Raw genomic sequence first — 21,095 nt, forward strand, 5'->3', positions numbered from 1 at the left:
TCACAAAAATCTTCAAACAGAAGAGCTCATTTTCCAGCTACAGTCATGTAAAATATTCTATAAAAGTGACAACAACAGTTCACAAGGTCTCATAGCCTTGATTCACATATTCTCTAAGTGTGGACTTCCATTCCTGCATGGTATCCCATTTTCAGAATGCATTTAATAGGCAATATGGCAGAGTTACAGAAATACTTTCAAAGCATGTGCACTCATAATGTACAAATAACTGTGTTGCAAATTAGCTGAATTATTCATGGAGGTGCAGTGCCAAACAGCATTATCTAGACCTGAATTCCTAACAGGTTGAGTTCATTTTTCAAAAACAAAATTTGACAGTTCTTTATGATGCCTGAATGCACACACCACATCCAAGTTTATATAATGTTGAAGCTATTGCAGGAAAAATGAAATACTCAGTCAGCCAGCCCCCATGCTTCTGTATTAAGGCCAAACACAACTAGATGAAGACTTTGGACAGAAGTATTCAGTTGACTGACTAAAATGTTAAGGTGTAAACTAGAAAATAAGACCCATTTTAGACAGTTTTATAGAAGTCAAGTAAAAAAATTTTGGTTTGATGTGTAATAAAGAAAGGTCCAGCAAAGATAAATAATATACTTAGCCAACTCACATTCTCAATGGCCCGAAGGAACCAGGGAAAGCCAGGGAAGAAGGAAGGTCAATGTCCTTAACTAAACAGATTAACACATTCTATTTTCTGTCTCCTTCAAACCTTTTTTAATAAAGTGAAGACCAGAAGTTAAATGTAGTTTTAATTTCAATACTTTTCAATACCATCAAAGGTATTGAAATTAAAACTAGGTTATTATTTAGCAAAGTCTCATAAATTATTTGCAACATATGTTTCCTATGCCTCAAGAAGAACATGTAGAGAAAGCTGCATTTGGTGGGTTGCTGCTGAACACGGTGGGCCCCACTTCTCACCCTGAGCTTTTTTGCATGACATGTAAGAAAGGTTCACACTCACCTGGGCCTAATACCTTCCTTCCTGACTCACTCTGGGATTAAGGGGTCATAGGACACAGTATAGGTGTTCTAGATGAGTCTCTGACTTTAACTCAAGTGTGGTTCTTGCCTTTGATGATGGCTTCCAGTAATCGCTCCCTGTCTTGTATGTCCTTGCTAACCCTCTTTAAGAAAAGATCTCCATTTTTCTGCCTAGGAACTTGAGCAGACCTTGTGGCTTGTTTGGCATAATGACAGATTTAATTCTAGTCCATAACAGGCCTAGGAGCATTTGCTTTTAGTATCTTGAGTGCCGGTGACTAGGCTCCAAAAAAGCAAGTCAAGAACGCTAAGGCAGAGCCATGCCAGCACTGTGCTCCTGGGTAAAGTCTGGAGGTTCCTGCATCCCTAAGCCTGCAACAGAAGCTGAAACATGGATGATCTCATGAGCTCAGCAATGTCAGCAAACTCTACAAAGAATCATGGGAAATAATAGATTGCTGATATTTTAATCCACTAAGTTTTATATTTTTTCATGCAATAGATAATTAAAACACAAACATCCAGGAGCATGAAAATAACACATGGGTGAAAACCGTGGTTATCACTACATGTAATTTTTATTTTAAAACTTTTAATTCAAAATTAACATGCCGTAAGAAAAACAGAACCAGGGATTACCATAAATTTGTGGTAAGTATTCTGAAATTGATGTCTCCTGAAAGCTAGGATGCTCTCCTAGGTAGCAAAGATTTAGGTAGGACTGTTTGGAGGGTAGGGGAGTGTATGGTGAATAGAAATAAAGAACTGAGCCCAACAAAGAAGTGACAGGTATGTTAGAATTTTGGGCTTGTTATACTACAAAAAAATTTCAATCACTATAAATATAAATATGTTTATATGAATCAATATAAACTTTCAGTTGCCTCACACTAAAAAGTTACTAGCCCAGGTGTTAAGCCTCAGGTATGTACCTCTTAGAATGTGAGTGAAAGTAATAAAAGCGTGACCACTTCTGCATACAATAATAGAGGATTCATGAAAAAGAGAATCTTACATTCTTACATCTTGTTTCTCTTGGCCAATTCTAATGGAAACCTCTCAAGACATCCCTGTTGTCTTGAGAGGGTTGGATTTGTCATATAAGGAAATAAAAAGAATTTTGTACACAGAAGTGTGTTTTCCTTATGTCCAACCTTATTTTCCCTAGTATGCAACATATACAAAGAACTCAATAACTAAACATAAAGAAAATGAACAGTCTGATCAAAACTTGAATCATGTAATTGAACACAGACCTACCAAGTGAAGACATACAAATGCAAATTAAAATTGCTTCGAGATTCCATCTCAGGCCTATCAGGTTGGCTCTCAAGGGAACAAACAACAATAAATGCTGACATGATTTTGAGGAAAGGAGAATGCTCATCTACCATTAGAAAGAGTACAAATAGGTACAGCCACTATAGAAATCAGTGGTGATGTTTCTCAGAAAGCTGGGACTAGAACTACCATATGACCCAGCTATTCTCTTCATGGCCATATGGCCACAGGACTCTATATCCCCCTACAAGGATGCTTGTGTAACCCATCTTCATTGCTGATCTACTTAAAATAACTATGAAATGAAATCATCCTGGCTGTTCATCAAATGAATGAGAAAAGTGGATGGGCAGTACATACACACAGTGGAGTTTTATTCAGCTATAAAGAAAAATGAAATTGTGAAATTTGTAGGATAATAGATGGAGTCAAAAATATTACACTAAGTGAGGTAACCTAGATTCAGAAAGACAAATTCTACAAAGTCTCCCTCATATGTGGAATTTTAGAGTTGTGTGTTTAATTTGTCTATAGATGCTAGCAATAAAGAAATGGCTCATAAGAAGGGGAGGAAACAGCTTTAAGACAGGGAAGGGATAGTAAGTGCTGTGAAAAAAGACAGTGGGATCCTGAAGGTTAATGTTTTCAACAGAAATTGGGGGAGAGAAGGGGGAGGGGAAATTAAAGTTTAGGGATTTGCTGACCAAGTCTAAGGATACCTGAAACCATGATATAGATACATTATACTGTGTTTATTAAAGGTGTTTTAATTATTAGTAAAACTAGTTAATTGCATAACAAAAGAAGGGGCCTCTGAGCACTGCTGAACAATGCTGTCCCCAGAAGGCATGGCTTATCAAACAAAAATGTCAGTACAAGGTATGGACATTCTCTATGAGTTATTGGTCAGGGTGGCCCCAGAGACTCCCTAAACAACACTGGATATTGTCATTGCTCCTAGATGTTTACCATAAGTAGACAGTAAGACCCTATTTAATGAAGATACAATATATTTTGGGAATAGGACAGAAAAATCAAACTGTTACTAACCTAAAAACGTCCTTTTCCTAGCTTTCATAGCACAAGGAGGTACTATTCAGAGCAGAGGGGAAGAAAAATTACTTGTGATGTTATCCAGTAGTGAACCATCAATGCTACCATACTGACCCACCAGATAAGATGTGCTCACTGGTACCATAACCCAAAGTTGTGTGAAGCCTATGAGGGTAACCAGCTACTTTATGATTGGATTTGAAGCCTGATCCACAGGATGAAATTCAAGCCTTTTATTGTAATCCTGGTCAAAGTCCATGGCCCAGGAAGTCATAGGCCCTGGTAGTGGTCAGGGAAGATATAATGTTGATAGGACATATCTGTTCAGCTGATGAGCTTGCAGCAGCTATGGTCACCTGCACAAGGCTTATGCGAGATCAAGACAAGATCAGCAGACATTCTAGCAGAGAGCACTAACTGAACTCAGCAAGATACAAATGGTGGGGGGACATGTTGGAAGGTGTCTCGAGGAAGTAGGGGAAATAAAATCAATATATATTACATATCTGTATGAACTGGTCAATGAATAAAATATATACCCTAAAAATTAAAATTAAAAAATATGTACTTGAATTCAGAACATCCATACTTCCCAATTTTATAATGATCTTATTACTGGCATGGGGAACTGTTTAAATTCTAGGTAACATAGGCACTTTATGAACATTTAGAATGCAGCCTACCATATACATAAGAAGTGGGCATAGAATACTATGGAAACGCTGAATGTAGCTTTTAAATGGTCCAAAATTTTCCCAGAGGTAGAGATTTTTGCTCTGTCTTAAGAGCAGCTTTGTAATTGGAGAAAGGAAAATAGAAAACAGATAAGCCACTGTGGAGGGAGAGACATTGAAAAGGTAAGCTCTCTGCAGACTCGAAAGTGAGTCTACACGCCTCACATGTAAAATGAGATCAGGCCAGTTAGGACCAGATCATAAAGGATTGCATGGCTCCAAAGAATGAAATGCCACACAAAAGGGCTTACAGTTTATGAGAAAAGCAATGGAGACACCAGCTATCTGTTTCTCACAGTCAAACAAAACAAGGTAGCCAACAGCAACAGAAGCACATTCTCTTCCATTGCACAGAAACATTCATCAGGACACTGTTAGCAAATGAAGTCTCAACATAGTTTGAAAGATCGATCCCATGCAAAAAAATTTTCTAACCAAAAGAAAAGGTTAGATATCCATAGTAGAAGAAACACTAGAAAATTCATAAATTTGTGTAAAATAAACAACATAAGAATGAATCAAAGAAAAATTGAAATGGATATGGTGAAATAGGTAAGATTTATAGTTGTATGCCATTGCATTTAGAAAGAAGACAAGCTGAAATTATACACAATATATATAAATGTGTATGTATAAAAATATATAGACACACACAAAAAAAAACAGAAACAAAAAACCCACAAATGGACTTAGTAAGCTGTATTTTTATATATTTGTGCACATACACATGCATTTTCTGTGTATGTGTAAAATAATAATCAGAGAAAAAGAAGCTATCAACGAGAATCAGGGGGTATATGGGAGTGGTTCAAGGAAGGATAGCTGGGACAGGATAGAAGAAAGAAATGTTTTAAACATTAAATAGGAATGATTTCAAATAAATAACCTAAATAATAAATAAATTGGAAGATAAAAGAAAATATAAAATAATGAAGATTATATCACAGATAAATTACATAAAAAATGAAAATGTGAAAAATATCAATAAAACTAATAATTCATTATTTAACAAAATCAATAAGACTAACAAACCTTTGTTAAACAGACTAAGAAAAAAAGAAGGAATAGGGCTGGGGAGATGGCTCAAAGGGTAAAATGTTTACAATGGAAGCATTATGTTCCGGGTTCAGGTCCTCAGCATTTACAAGGAAAAAGCCAGGTGAAGCAGTGTGAACCTGAAACCTCAGCATGGTGTCCAAACATGTGTGGATCTCATAGACTTGCAGGCCAGTCTACTCCAGGTTCAGGAGATCCTGGCTCAAAAAATAAGGTGGATAATGAGAGAAGAAAGCACCCAATGTGGATCGCTGTCCTCCACACACCACACAAAGTCCAGCATGCCCACATACACACATACACACTCACAGAGATCGGTGGGGAAGAGGAAGCAAGAGGAGGAGGATGAGTAGGAGTAGGAGAAAGAAAGGAAGGAAGGAAGGAAGGAAGGAAGGAAGGAAGGAAGGAAGGAAGGAAGAAAAACTATACAAATTATGAAATCTAGAAGTAAAAGTTGAGGCATAACTACCAATGGTGCAAAATCAATTAATATGAACAACTATATTCCAATACATTGTTTTGTTTGGGATTTTTTTACACAGTATTTCACTATCTAGCTCAGACTGGCTTGAAATTATTCATGTTTCAACATCCCAAGGATTTGGATAGTACGCCCAGCCAACAATTGTGATTACCTAGATAAAATGGACAAATTAATTGAGACACAAAAGCTATCAAGACTGAGTAATGGAATAGAAATCCAGATTACACCCATGACTAGGAAGGAAACTTAACTATTCCTTATCCCAGAAAGTAAAGCCCTGGACATGGTGGTGACCCAGGCTAATTTAACCAAGCATTTAATGAAAAGCTAATAACAATTTATTTGAAATTTTTTCAAAAGTTAAAGAGGAAAGGACACTCCATAATTCTAGGCTAGAAATTCAGCATGAACTTGATGCCAAAATCACAGTATGAAAAGCAAATAGGAAGGTGACATCTTTTATGAACATTTGTGTGAAAATTCTCAACAAAAAATAATGCAGCATATTAAAATGACTATATATCATCACCAATTGACATACATTCTTGTAATGCAGGAATAGCACAGCACATGAAAATTGGTCAATGAAGTACAGCATATGAACAGAATTGGGGTGTGTGTGTGGAAATAATCATTTCAACTGACATGGGAAAAGCACTTGAGAAACCAATACTCCTTCATGATAAAAATGTTCAACACCTAGCAACAGAAAGAAAACACTTCCATATAACAAAAGCCCATCCTGGAAATTTCTGTGGCACACTTATTCTCAATGGGGAATGTTTGCTAAAAGACTTCCTTTTAAGAAATAAAGGAAGATGCCCATTTTTACCACATACATTCATCATACTACAGGAAGCTCTAGTCAGAGCTGTCAGAGAAGGGGAAAATGCATACAAATTGGAAAGGAAGAAGTAAAATTAACTCTGTTCACTGAAGATGTGATCATATATGTAGAAAGTCTCAAATATTCTACAAAATATTGGCTAGAATTAATAAGTCCAAAAGTAACAAAATACAAAATTAATATACAGAAAACAGTTAGATTTCTACATGAAAAGAACAACATACAATCTGAGGATGAAACTTTAAAAATACTATTAAAATATTATTAAAAACTTAGGGGTTAATCATGGATAATTCAATAAAATCTGTAAAGCAAATGAAAAGATGGTTTTGGTAGTTGAAATATTTAATATATTTTGTTTTTTAGTTATTTCTCTTATTTTACATAATTATATCATTTACAATTTTCCTTTCCACACTCAAAACCCTCTCATATACCCTTCCTTTCTGTCTTTCAAATTCATGACCACTTTTTTCAGTAATTGTTGTTATACACATATATTTATATGTATATACATATGTATTCCTATATATAATCTGCTCAATCTTTATAATGACTATTTCAACTCCTTTTAGCATTCTTTAGTGCCTGTAGATTTTAGGAAATAATCAAGAGTATTCTAATTAGACTTAAGACCCTCTCAAGAAGAGATCATGCCTGGTACTGGAAACCTAGCCCACTATCACAGTGTAGCATTTCTAAAAGAAATCATATGCAGTGTGCCTCAGAAGTTCCATTTCAGTGGAAGTACTAAAAACAAAGACTTGTGCTTGAATTTGTGCATTTGTGTCCATAGCACTATTCACAATGGCCAAAATAGGAAAGCAATGTATGTCTAGTTATGGAAGACTCTGTAAGCAAAATGCAGTATACATGCATATACACGCACCACAATATCACAAGCTGGCTAGAAGAATAACAAAGAGAAAGAAAGCTTGGATCATGGTTCAGTAAGTAAGAGCACTTGCTGTGCAAGCACGAGGACCACAGTTCCATTGCCAGCACCTCCCTAAAGAAATCCTAGAAGAGTCAAACCAATCAAGGTAGTCTATGGCCCCAGTGCTGGGAGCAACAGAGACGGAGCAGAGGAAAACTCCCAGGGCTTGATCACCAGCCAGTCTACCTGCATAGATGAGCTCCAGCTTCATTGGGGGATACTGTCTCAAGGAAAGAAAACAGAGAGTAAAATAGCAGGACACCAATGTTCTCATCTAGCCTCAGAGGTGCGCGTGTGCACATACAAATACCAGAACATCAACATAAACACCAGAATATCAACACTACATAGACACACACCAACAAAGAGTATACTGAAGATAAATACATTTATCAAGGTTCTGGAAGCTGGTAAATGCAAATGAGAGCAGGCTTAGTGGGGAGGGTTTGCTTGTTGATGCTAAGATGGAGCTTGATTGCTGCATCCTCTAAGGGAAAAAATGCTGACCCTTGACAGTAAAAGGCAGAAGGGGAAAGCAAGGGCAAACTCTCCCTACCAAGAACTTCAGCTGGGGAAATAATTCCTCTCACAAGAAAACAACCCTCTAGGCCCACCCATCTATTAAATGTCCCACTTTTTAATACTATCACACTGACAACACCTGAACTCTGAAGAAAACACATTCACACTGATCATTGATGGCCTTTGACACATTATGTAAGTAAAATAAGCTAGTCAATGAATGCTAGATATTATATAACTCCACTAGATGAAATGCCTAGAATACTCGGATTCACAGGGCCAGGAAGTTCAGTAGTATTTTTTAGTAGCAGAGTAAGGGAGATATAGTGTAGTCAGAAGTTTTCCTGTGTCATGCCCACAGCCTCTTGGACCCAAGTAAACATGTAGAGGCTTATATTACTTGTAAACTGTATGGCCTAATGGCTCAGACTTCTCACTAGCTAGCTCTTACAACTTAACTGGGCCCATTTCTATGAATCTATGCATTGCCATATGGCATCGTGGCTTACTGGTACTTTCACATATTGCTTCTCCTGGTGACAGCTCACAGCATCTGCCCCATTCTTCTTTCTTCTTCTCTCTCTCCAGTTTGAATGTACCGCCTAACCTTATTCTGCCTCACCATTGGCCAAACAGCTTTATGTATCAACCAATCAGAGCAAGACATATTCACAGTGTACAGAAAGACATCCCACAGCAATATAGAATTTTTTACTGGGGACAGAATTTAAGTTTTATAATGAGAGGAGTTATGGAGGTGGAATTACACAAGCTGAGAAAACTTAATACTAATGAACCATATATTGAAAATGGATAAGGTGATAGGTCAATATGTTATGTGTATTTTACCACAAAACAGTGTTATTTATAAATGAGGTAGAGAAGATTTAATCAAAGAATGGTATAATGTTTTCTGTATTTTAGAAAAATAAATCAGCAACATAGACACAAGATAGAAAAAGGAAATAAAATAGAAACTCTTGAGTGAAGGCATGAAGGAAAATAATACTTCAGTTGGAGGATATAGTACACTCCATAAATCCTAGACAGAGACAAGCAGTGAGAGCTTGTGAACAATGTGAGAGGTGACCCAGAAAAGAGATAGACAGCTGCAGGATGTTTCCTGACAATCAGGAAAGTAGCCACATGACTAATAAAACAAAATAAGAAACAGCAGGCAAGGATGTAGAACCAGTGTAGTAAAGGAACTGAAGGGAAACTTTCACAAGAAATTATCCAGTAATTGTTCTTTGCAGACATGATTTCTTGGACTAAATGCCCATGCTCCTATAAATTCAAATACTGAATGTCACTCCTGGCATGGTGATGGCAAGAGTGGGCTTTGGGAAGGTGATTAAATCTGGAGTCCAAATAATATGACACCTGATCTCTCTCTCTCTCTCTCTCTCTCTCTCTCTCTCTCTCTCTCTCTCTCTCTCTCTCTCTCTAACATATAATGATAAATCAGTATAGAAAATACATACAAACAAACCAAGCAAAATCCCAACAGTATACTTGTCTTAGTTAGGGTTTCTATTGCTGCTACAAAACATCATGACCAAAAAAACAAGTTGCTGTGGAGGAAAGGGTTTATTGACTTATACTTCCAGATCATAGTCCATCATTGGTGGAAGTCAGAAAAGGAACTCAAGCAGGGCTGGAACCTAGAGGCAAGAGCTGATGCGGAGGCCATGGAGAGGAGATGCTTGCTGGCTTGCTTCCTAGTAAGGCTTGTTCAGCCTGTTTTCACATAACCTAAGACTACCAGACCAGAGATTGTGGTAATATTGTTTCCCCCAATATATTGTGCACCTTAATAAACTTATCTGGGGTCAGAGAACAGAACAGCCACTAGATAGACATAGAGGCCAGAAAATGGTGGCATACACACCTTTAATCCTAACATTCCGGGGGCATTCGGATCTCTGTGAGTTCAAAGCCACACTGGAAACAGCCAGGCATGATGACACACACCTTTAATCCCAGAAAGTGATGGCAGGAAGCAGAAAGGTATACAAGGCATGAGGACCAGGAGGTAGGTCTTGTTAAGCTTTTAGGCTTTTAATAGCTGTTCAGCTGAGATAATTCCGATGAAGACACAGAGGCTTCCAGTTTGAGAAAACAAGATCAGCTGAGGAATTGGTGAGGTGAGGTTAGCTGTGGCTTGTTCTGTTTCTCTGATCTTTCAGTGTTTACCCCAATATCTGGCTCCCATGTTTTTTATTAATAAAACCCTTTAAGATTTGTGTCACAAGGGATGGCACCAACAATAGGTTGGGCCCTCCCCCATTGATCACTAATTAAGAAAACTCCTTACAGATGGGTTCCATGGAGGCATTTCTTCAACTGAGGCTCCCTCCTCTATGATGACTCTATATAGTGTCAAGCTGACACACAAAACCAGCCAGTACAATATTGTGTCCATAACCACTTGATCTTGGACCTCCCGGCTGCGGAACTATAAGATATGAGGCTAAGTCTATGAAAACATGCTATAGAATCCTGGGTTGATAAAGACAGTCTCATGCTCAGAAATATCTTGGATTGAAAAGCAAAGACAGACACACAGACACACAGACAGACAGATCATGAATGAAAATCATGAACAGATAATGACTAGAAGATTGGAGAAATGATTCTAGAGGAAACCAGTGATTCACTTAATTAAGGTAGCCCTAAAGCCAAAAGGCCCATATCATCTCAGGAACATAAATACTTCACCAAATCTTTCTTAACATATTCACTTGAGTTAATCCTCCATTCTTATATGAAATAATAACTATAATTTTGCAGGAATTGTTATCATAATTTATATTTTAAAATGCAACTTTTATTACGTGACTCGGGTAGACCTCAGAATTTTGGCACTCCTGCTCTCTCAGCGTCCCCTGTCCTTGGATTACAGGTATGAGCCACCATTCCCAGCTGGAATTATTGTCTTCAGTGTTACTAATCTGCAAGTCATGACAGTTTTAAACAGGAAGCCTAGAAGGACAAGCCTTGTAATGTCAACTTTAAAAAGAAAATATTTAATTAACCCTGTAGATGTATATTTGTGAGTACTAGTTCAGTAATTATATGGCATACACCCTTAGAAAATTTTAATCTAGGCAATTTTCCTGCATAATTCTAGGAATTAATAGCTATAATGTTCATTTGTTGAAAACACCCCAGTTCCATTAGAAGGTCAGGGACTACTTAAAATATTAGCTTCATATATGATGAGTTTTTGCTGCTTGAAGGCATAGTTGTTGGGGAATTTATTTCCTGTCCTAATGGAACTTTTGATTCCTGAATTTTAGGTCCACACTATGGTGTGTCTCTCTCACAGTCAACAAAGACTGTTGGTGGTGCTAAACTTAGTTGTTGAACACTATGCTGAGGGAAGGATATCTCATCTGCTTCCAAGCTTACTGTGGAGCAGTTTCAGAATATTCTTCCAAGTCAACCTGTGTTGAAAAGTAAGTGAATGTGTAAGACACACCCATCCCATTGTGCCAGAATCAGTTCAGATCTCAACTGATTAGGGAAGCAGCGATCATGAAGCAGTAGTTGTCTTATCAGGTGATGGCAGTAACCAGAAATTACTACTACATTAAGGATGCTAGCACAGCATCCTAGCAAGAACAGCCATGCAGCAAGAGTGTTGACAGTAAGGGCTAAAGGACCATAGGCCCTCCCATGGAAAGAGGGTCATCTAGCCTAAGGTGGAATTTGACTATAGAGAGTTGTGTAGGTGAAAGAACCACCCCTCTCTGGACTCCCCTGCTGAGCTGATGGGCCTCTGTGTGTGAGAATGTTGATATTTCACACGCCTCCCAAAGAAAACAGCACAGCCCTTTACCCTACTAACATCTTTGTAATGAAGTTACATCAACAAGATAATGCATCTTCTTCCAGATATTTAATGCTTTACATTGCTTTTTTTTTTTAGACAGAGAGGCCTTGAACTTGTAACTCTTTTACATTTGCTTCCCAAATGCCATGAATGTATGAAGGTATGTGCCACCACAGAGTTCTGTTCCAGAACACTAAAAAAAAAAAAAAAAAAAAAAAAAAAATTGAACCTGAAACTGCAGGCTGTTTTTGTTAAGTCCACATTTTTGGGGATTGCAGTAGACAGTCTATTAAAATATTTAAAGCCAATAAGTCCAATTATTTTTTTAAACTTTAAATTTCCTATGTTCTGAAGGAAGAAGATGATACAAGTGTTTTATGAGGAATGCTGTTCAACACTCACAATCTAAGTTCTGATTATAGTCTCGATTTTCTTCTGTGTGATCACAGTATTGGCCTCTTAACTTTGTCTGTGGTTTGAGAATGATCACTCTCATTTTGCTTAAGAACTTAAGAATGAAGAGTGAAATGAGTGAAAAGAGTTCTTCTGAATTAGGAACACATTGCTGCAAATATACAGCTTTCCCCTCACTTGGGGTAAAGCACACACTTCAAAAATAAACATAAGAGTGCAACCCCATGGAAATTTCATGAGCAAATGACTTCCTTATCACAGGCCTCCATAGCTCATAAAGGCCAAGAAAATAATAATTTTAAACACTTGAATCAATTAAAATTTGAAAAGAATCTATCTTTCCATTTTTAAGGAATGGCTGAGACTATATGAAATATAATGTTTTGTCTCTTCAGGAAAAACAGAAACTTTCAAATGAGTGAAATCCAGCATGTAAATAAGCAGACACAGGGTTTCTAACCAAAAACTGTAAGTGGAACATTTAATGGCTATCTGGTATTTATAAGAGAGAACCATCCTGGGGAAAAGGTTCCCAAAAGAAGAGAGGAGCTTGGTCTTGCCTCAACTTGATGTGCCATGCTTTGTTCAAGCCCAGGCCTGCCCCTTTCTGAATGGAGACAGAGAATGAGTGGATGGGGAGGTGGGTAGATGGAAAGTGAGGGGGGGGTTGATGGAGGAGGAGAGAAGGGAGGGGAAACTACAGTCTGTATGTAAAATAAATGAAAAATGTTATTTAAATAAAAAACATAAGGAAGAACCATTTACCAACGGCAGATGAAAAAAAAAATGTTTCTGTGCTTTGGTTGGAATTTGACATCATAGGAAAAAAAGCATCACACCTGGAGGCTCCTTGCTCACTATAAAGCCACAGTAGAGGGGATGGGGAGCAATGGATGCTGGGGGAGTTCTACACACAAAAAAAAATCATATTCAGGTTCCAGAGAAAGAGATGAGGACCCACTGCTAAATTAACTAGTTGGAAGCAATTGGCATATACAAACCCTTATTCAGCAATTAAGATTAAATATGGTAGTAGTTTTGTGGCATTATAAAATGGGATAATGATGAGAATGTTCTATAACACAAAAAATGTCTAGCATTTAGATCAATGGTGCTTAAAGGATTTCAGTCTCCTAGAATAAAATGAATATATTTAATATATGTTCATCTAGACATATGTATACGAAGTATTCCATGCCAGTTGGCATAGGCTTTTCATGTTTCTCACCCAAGATTTTTTTATATTATATCTTGAAATTTGAATAAAAATTTGCATTTATATAAATTTATTACACTCAAAGCAAATGATGTAAATTTCTCACTTCTTAACTCTGTATAAAATGCTTGATTATGGAATCTTAAATATATCACTACCATTTGGCAGCAGACATTGCAAATTGTAGGCAGCAAGCTTTGGAAGATTTCTAGTTTCTAAGTCATTTGCTGTTATATTCAGCTTGTGGTTCTTATGATGACAAACTTCCATAACCATAAATCTTTTGTAGACTATATGACTGTATACCTTACTTTATTCATTTATTCAATAAGTTTCCTCTCGCAGACTGGACACTGAACACAGAGGGAGATAAAAAACAGACTTGTAGATGAGGAAGACAAAGTGTGATGAAAAGATAAATTACAATGTACATAATTAAAATGTCAATGTGTAAGGGCTATTATTTTTATGACACTAAATGTGCTATAAGAAAACAAAAGAAGAGCAGTCAAATCACTCAAAGTAAGGGAACAAGAGCAAAGGTAAAGTGGTAACAATCAGACCAGATGGGGGAAATTTAGTAAGGCCATCTATCAGTTGTAGCACACCCATCAGATGTGGCAAAGCTGTATCCTGGAAGAGCTATTAGCTGGTAAGCACTGCCTGCTTGCTGTTGGGGAGTCCTCCAGAGTGATTCAGCAAATGTAAAAGACATGAGGTGATACTAGAAGCAGAGCTGAGAAGATCAGAAATGTCAAGGAAAAGAATGTCTAATGCAGAGTATCTTGAGCTATGGGTTGTATGTAGTCTGATTATCCTTAGCTTTACATCTAGTATCCACTTATGAATGAGTACATACCTGTTTGTCCTTCTGAGTCTGGGCTACCTCACTCAGGATGATATTTTCTAGTTCCATCCATTTGCCTGAAAATTTCATGAAGTCATTGTTTTTTACTGCTAAGCAGTACTCCATTATGTATATATACCACATTTTCCTTATCCATTCTTCAATTGAGGGGCATCTACATTGTTTCCAGGTTCCGGCTATTATGAATAATGCTGCTATGAACATAGTTGAGTAAATGTCTTTGTACTATGATTGAGCATCCCTTGGGTATATGCCCAAGGATGGTATAGCTGGGTCTTGAGGTAGATTGATTCTCAATTTTCTGAAAAGCCACCATACTGATTTCCAAAGTGGTTATATGAGTTTGCACTCCCACCAACAGTAGAGGAGTGTTCCCCTTGCTCCATATCCTCTCCAATATATGTTGTCATCAGTGTTTTTGATCTTAGCCATTCTGACAAGTGTAAGATGGTATCTCAGAGTCATTTTGATTTGCATTTCCCAATGATTAAGGACGTTGAGCAATTCCTTAAATGTTTTTTGACCATTTGAGATTATTCTGTTGAGAATTCTCTGTTTAGAAGCTAGGGAACAAGGAGGACCCTAAGAGGTACACATGGATTGCCTTTGTAGGGGAAACAGATGAAATCTCCATGAGTAAACTAGGGATGGGAGAGCAATAGAGGGGAGGGAATGAGGGAAGAAAACATAAGGGAATGGGATGGTCAAACTGGAGGAGGGACAGAGTAGGAGAGCAATGAAAAAGATATCTTGATAGAAGGAGACATTATGGGATAAAGGAGAAACCTGGTGCTAGGGATATTCCCAGGAATCCACAAATATGACCCCCAGATTAGACTACTAACAATAGTGAGAGGGTGCCTTAACTGGCTTACCCCAGTAATCAGATTGATGAATACCCTAACTGTCATCATAGAGCCTTCATCCAGTAACTGGTGGAAGCAGATCCAGACCAAGCTCCAGGAGTCCAGTCAAAAAGAGGGAAGTGGGATTGTATGTGCAAGGGGAGCCAAGGTCATGATGGGGAAATCTACAGAGACAACCGAACCAAGCTCATAGGAACTCATGAACCTGCATGGGACCAGACTAGGCCCTCTGCATATGGGAGGCAGTGGTGCAGCTTGGTCTGTTTGAAGGGCACCCGGCACTGGGATCAGGATCCATCCCTGGTGCAAGAGCTGGCTTTCTGGAGCTCATTACCTATGGTAGGAAGCCTTGCTCAGCCTTGATGCATGGGGAGGGGCTTGGACCCGCCTCAACTGAATATACCAGGCTTTGCTGACTCCCACTGGAAGGACTTACCCTTTTGGAGAAGGAGATTGGGGGTGGGTCTGTGGAGGGAGGAGCTGGGGGGGTCGGGAGGAGACATGAGAGGAGGATCTGTGGTTGGTGTGTAAAATATAAAAATATTATTTAAAAAAGATAAATAAAAATTGCAGAATATCAATGCAATGAGAATGGAGTTTAGAAAGAGAGCCCTTGAACAGCATGTCGAGAGCAGATTGAAGAATTACCTGCTTGGTGTAAAAAGAAAGGAAACATGAGACTATTGCAATGTGTGAGGTTAAATTTGGAGACATCGGAAATGTAGATGGAGAGAGCAAATGAATTTGACAAACATGTTGTGAATAATTTTCCAGACTTAGAGACATGAAGAGGCAAGGGAGTGGCATATGAGTTACTGAAAACACAATTTAATGAAGAGTTGTGTTTAAAATCTCCTATGAAGAGAAGTTGAGTCTAGAAAAAGGTGAGTGAAGTATACACAAAGCATGGTAAATTAATTTGCACAGGAGAGGAGTTTCTAGACCGGACCCACATGGACATTAAGACCAACAACTGACAAACGAGACCTCATGAAACTAAAAAGCTCTTATATAGCAAAGGGCATTATCAATTGAGTGAAGAGGCAGCCTGCCAAGTGGGAAAAAATCTTTACCAGCTACACATCTAACAGAGGGTTGGTGTCTAAAATATGTAAAGGACTCAAAAACTAAATACCAAGAACACAAATAACTCAATTAAAAATATGCACATGACATTAAACTGGGAGTTCTCAAAGGAATAAATACAAAGACTGAGAATTTTATTTTGATATTCAACTTTTGTCATCAAGGAAATAAAGTTTAATTATTTGAAATTTCAGAATTATCAAGACTAAAAAAGATTACAACAAATGCTTGTGGAACAGGAAGGCTCAGATTGGTTGGTGTATGATAGGGCAATGTAAAGGAGTTAAAATGGAGTTGTCCTATATTGGAGAAAAAAGCCTCTCCAGACAATATATTCTAGCAAATAAAAATTCTCAGCATCAGGTATGGGTTACCTCTTTTTTAATTGTTGGTCAAGGGAGTGCCATAAATTCCATCCCCCTTAACATTATAGAGTATTGTCACTGTCCGTCCTTCTCCAGAATGTGGTGGTAAGCTCTTTTGCTAAAGGCAGCACACACTTGTGTTGGAGGATACAGAGAACTATCCGAGAAATATCCAAGCAGGCACCAAACTAGTCTCTTCATCATCCTTACTAGCTAGTTGTAAAATTGTGCTAAAGCCATTGCCTGTGAACTCACTGCAGTCATGGCTGTATGTTCAAGATCAAGGGAGCAAAAATCCCAACATGTAATAGGGGAGGCTTGTGAACTTCTCCAACCACTTCTCTTTGTAGATGTGGGCCTCTAAGAGACTACCCTTCCTCCAGTAGATTGTTCTACACTCAGGCATACTAAGTGAACTCAGTGGGTTTAAAAACAGAGCTCATGAGTTTGAGAAGGAATAGTAGTGGGTGGGGAGGGGCAGGAAAGAAATTGTAAAAGAAAGTGGAGTAGATTTGATCAAATGCATTATGTGTGCATTTAAAAAGAGAAATGTGATTTTTAAAAAGTCTAAAACAGTAAGAATTTTTTCTAATAATAATTTGCTTTACCTATACCAAATAAAATAAGAATAATGATGTCAGTGTACTCCTACATGCAAATGAGTTCCCTCTCCCTGAAAATTGTTATCTGAAGCTATTATTTAAAAAAAATCTTCAGCACCATTGTTCTGCAGAAAAAGTAACCATAGTAACCTAATTATCAAATTACACAGTTGCTTACCCTTCCATTTTTATTCTGAAAAAGGTTATTTGATCAAATTGCTTGTTTTTGTATTTTTTACAACCTGGTGTTCAATTAATTTTGGGTCTTTGGTCAAGGCAGATCACTTTTCCAAAACCATATCTATTCCAAAGTGCAAATTTAAACATCTATTCACTCTCAAATCTTTCTTCCAACTTTCCCCCACAGTGCTGACCACCTGGTTGATTTTGGTAAGCACCATCTCTGCAATGAAACACACAGGTGAAAATGCATCACTATGAAATAATGACACATGGTTCTGCAGGCCTCCCTGCAGCCATGCTGATTCAGCAACAAGGTCATAAGCCAGTACTGGCTTCAGGGAAGTGCTTTCACAAAAGGAATGATAAAGTACAAAATAAAACAAGCAAAGACTGGCTTACAGTTTTTAAATTGAAGTCCAGTCATAAGTCACAAAGACTTGAAGGGACCCACGCAATTCATCTCTTCCAGGAGCTGATGAGGAGCCAGAGTGACCAATAGGACTTCAGATACTCAAGTAACTAAAATTTCATCTTCAGGACTATGACAGAAGGTTCTAAGTATTTTGATGAAAATGTAAATAAAACAGTTCAGCATATCTAAACTTAAGACCTACTTAAGATTTGTATTGTCATATAATGCCCCAAGTGAATATGAAGAAGTAGGATAAAGAATGAAAACTCTCAAGTCCTTAGACAAAGTTCTATTACTTTGGTTGCCTACACACACACACACACACACACACACACACACACACACACACACACACACACAAACACACACACACACACACACACACACACACACACACAAAAAACCTCTTGGTCACAATCAAAAGCATCTTTTTGCTTTTTCTTCATCACAAATTTAGAAGCCTCACCCTGAGGCCATAGCTGCCTTACTAAAATGCACCAACCTTATCACTCTCTTCCCTACAGTCACTCCGAGAAGAATACTCTATTTTTCTTTAGCTTCATTTCTAAACACTTGGCTATGCACAGTACATGACTAAGATACTCTGTCACCCTACACCATAATTCCATGCCTAGATGCTTCCATGCAAGTTCTCCCGTCTCTGCATGCCCCACCAATGTTGCCCCAGTTAATCATTTCCCAACTATCCTTTGGATATTGCCTTTGCACTGTACTTCTACAAGTGCTGTACAAAGTCTTTTGTGGAGGAGATGAGAGCTGGGACAGCCAAGCACAACTGTACACAGTGAAAGGCTAAGTAGTTATTCTCTGAGCTTGATGATTTTAATTTAAAGCAACCAAAGCAAAAAAGCATGTTAAGCTCCACTCTATAAAATATCTTGCTAGTACCTGTGAATCAGAAGACAAAGAAGAGGTAGAAGAAGATTATGATGGCAATGAAGAGGAGGAAGATGAATCGAGGGAGAGCAGGTGGAAGAGAGCAGGAAAGAAGGAGAAAGAAGAGTCCTTGACCCCCTCCAGACAACCATACACTAGTGGAAAATACAGAGATGATTGATAGGAGATGACAGTTTATGGACAGGTGGATAGATATAGATGATAGATGACAGGTAGGTGGGAGATGGATGAATAGATAGCTGGAGCTGATGTAAAGAAGACTTTAATAGAATGAAGAACAAATGTACACCCTCTAGAAGTTGAAGAGAGAAAGCACTTAATAGGGAGCAGATTATAAGAGACTTTCAAGAAATCATTTGCTCCTTATATTCAGTTGAACCATATTTGTACTTCAGAAACACTTAAAGATGGTAAGATGGAGACAGAAACACGGCTCTCAAGTGCTTAGAGGCAACTGCTGGTTCAGAGATCCCACAAACCCAATACCATTCCAGATCGCAGCTCTATTAGAAGAATTGCTTTGAAACACTGCATAACAACAGTGGTTTAGTTAGGGCTTCTTTTATTTAAATTTTATTTATTATTTATTTACATTTTTATTTCTTAATTAAATTTTTTTATTTTATACCAACCACAGTTCCCCCTTCCTCTCCCCATCCTGTTCACCCCCATCTTCCTCCCACCCTATGCCCCCATCCACTCCTCAGAGAGGATATGGCCTCCCATAGGGAGTCAACAAAGTCTGACATATCAAGTTGAGGCAGAACCAAGCCCCTCCCCCTGTATGGAGGCTGACCAAGGTATACCTCCCTCCATAGGGAATGGGCTCCAAAAAGCCAGCTCATGCACTAGGGATAAATCCCAGTCCCACTGCTAGTGGCCCCACAAACTGCCCAAGCCACACAACTGTGAGTCACATTGAGAGGGCCTAGTTCGGTCCCATACAGGTTCCCCAGCTGTCAGTCCAGAGTCAGTAAGCTCCATCTAGCTCAAATCAGCTGTCTCTGAGGGTTTCTTACTGTCACAATAAAGCACCATGGTGAAAAGCAACTTGAGAAAAAAGGGTTTATTTCCCTTCAACTTCCACATCTCAGTTTAGCAAGAAGTCAGGGCAGGAACTGATGCACAGGCCATGGAGGAATGAATGCTGCTTACTGTCTTTCTCCCCCTGGCCTGTTCCACACAATTCCATTGACAACCCAGGATCATTCATTTGCCCAATAGTGGTTCTGCCCCTAATGGACTAGGCCCTATGGTGGTATTTTATTTGTACTGAAATGTGATTTTAATTGTATGTTAATAAATAAAGTTGCCCGGGGGTCAGAGCTATTAGAGCCATAGCAAGAGCGTGGCGGTGGTGGCGAACACCTTTAATCTCAGCACTTGGTAGACAGAGCTAGGTAGATCTCTGCGTGTTCAAGGATACAGCCAACATTGGAGACACAGGCCTTTAATCTCAATACCATAGAAGACCTGGAGGGCTGTACATACAGGCAGTGACAAAGCAGTCATGTGTTTGGGTTTACAACCAATAAGAAGGCAGAACAGACAGTCTATATAAAGACGAACAGACAGGAAGTAGTCCCTTCTTTTCGGAGAGCTCTCTTGGCTGAAGCAGGAAGGGTAAGGCTCTTAGTTCTGACCTCTTGGTTTTCTTCTCTGAATCGGCTCTGTGTTTCTTATTTAATAAGACAGTTGGTTACATCTACATTTGGTGCCCAACATGGGGCTCGAACCCACGATCCTGAGATTAAGAGTCTCATGCTCTACCGACTGAGCTAGCCGGGCAACAGGGCCCTCTCACATCAATCATTAATAAGAAAAATGTCCTACAGAATTGTATAAAAAAAAAAGGAAAGTCAAAAAGTCAAGGGCCATAAGGGCCGTTCTCTGCTTTGAAAATTCTAATTCACTGTTAAGAACAAGAAGTCTTTTAACTGGTTCTCCTTTTCTTCTTTTCCCCATGATGGTACCACCATGAAAATTACTTTAAAAAATATTTCTAATTCCAGAAAAACCCAGAAAGTGTGGGCCTGGATATTGGCACACAGGGTTCTGTGAGATGGAGGTTGACTGAATAGGCTCTCACAACACCTCTACTAGCCTCTATCTTTATCAGCCAGATTCTGGGTTGTGCAGGCCATATAGGGAAAATAAAAGAAAAAATATGTATCATCCCTTCAGAAAAGGTGGTAAGGAATAGATATCACTGCTGACTTCAGGCTTTAGAAATGAATTACAAATAGGTAACAACAGAAAATTCAAGAGGGGCCTCAAACAGTAAGATCGGAGACCCCAACTGCAGACCTGTAGGAGACTAGAAGAACAAAGAGAAAGGAACATGCAAGGTTATTTGCACAGAAAAGCTTAAAAATACTCAATAACCCAGTGTAAAAATAGTC

The 21,095-nt window shown here is 38.4% G+C and overlaps 1 non-coding gene across 1 annotated transcript; it reads right to left on the minus strand.

Annotated features, from left to right (window-relative positions):
* Positions 1-20,408: 20,408 nt before the first annotated feature.
* On the minus strand, positions 20,409-20,481 carry Trnak-cuu (transfer RNA lysine (anticodon CUU)). The gene has a single exon. It is a non-coding gene; the product is annotated as a tRNA-Lys (tRNA).
* Positions 20,482-21,095: the final 614 nt, after the last annotated feature.

The sequence above is a fragment of the Peromyscus eremicus genome, chromosome 10 (assembly GCF_949786415.1).
Source record: "Peromyscus eremicus chromosome 10, PerEre_H2_v1, whole genome shotgun sequence".
Lineage (NCBI taxonomy): Eukaryota > Metazoa > Chordata > Mammalia > Rodentia > Cricetidae > Peromyscus > Peromyscus eremicus.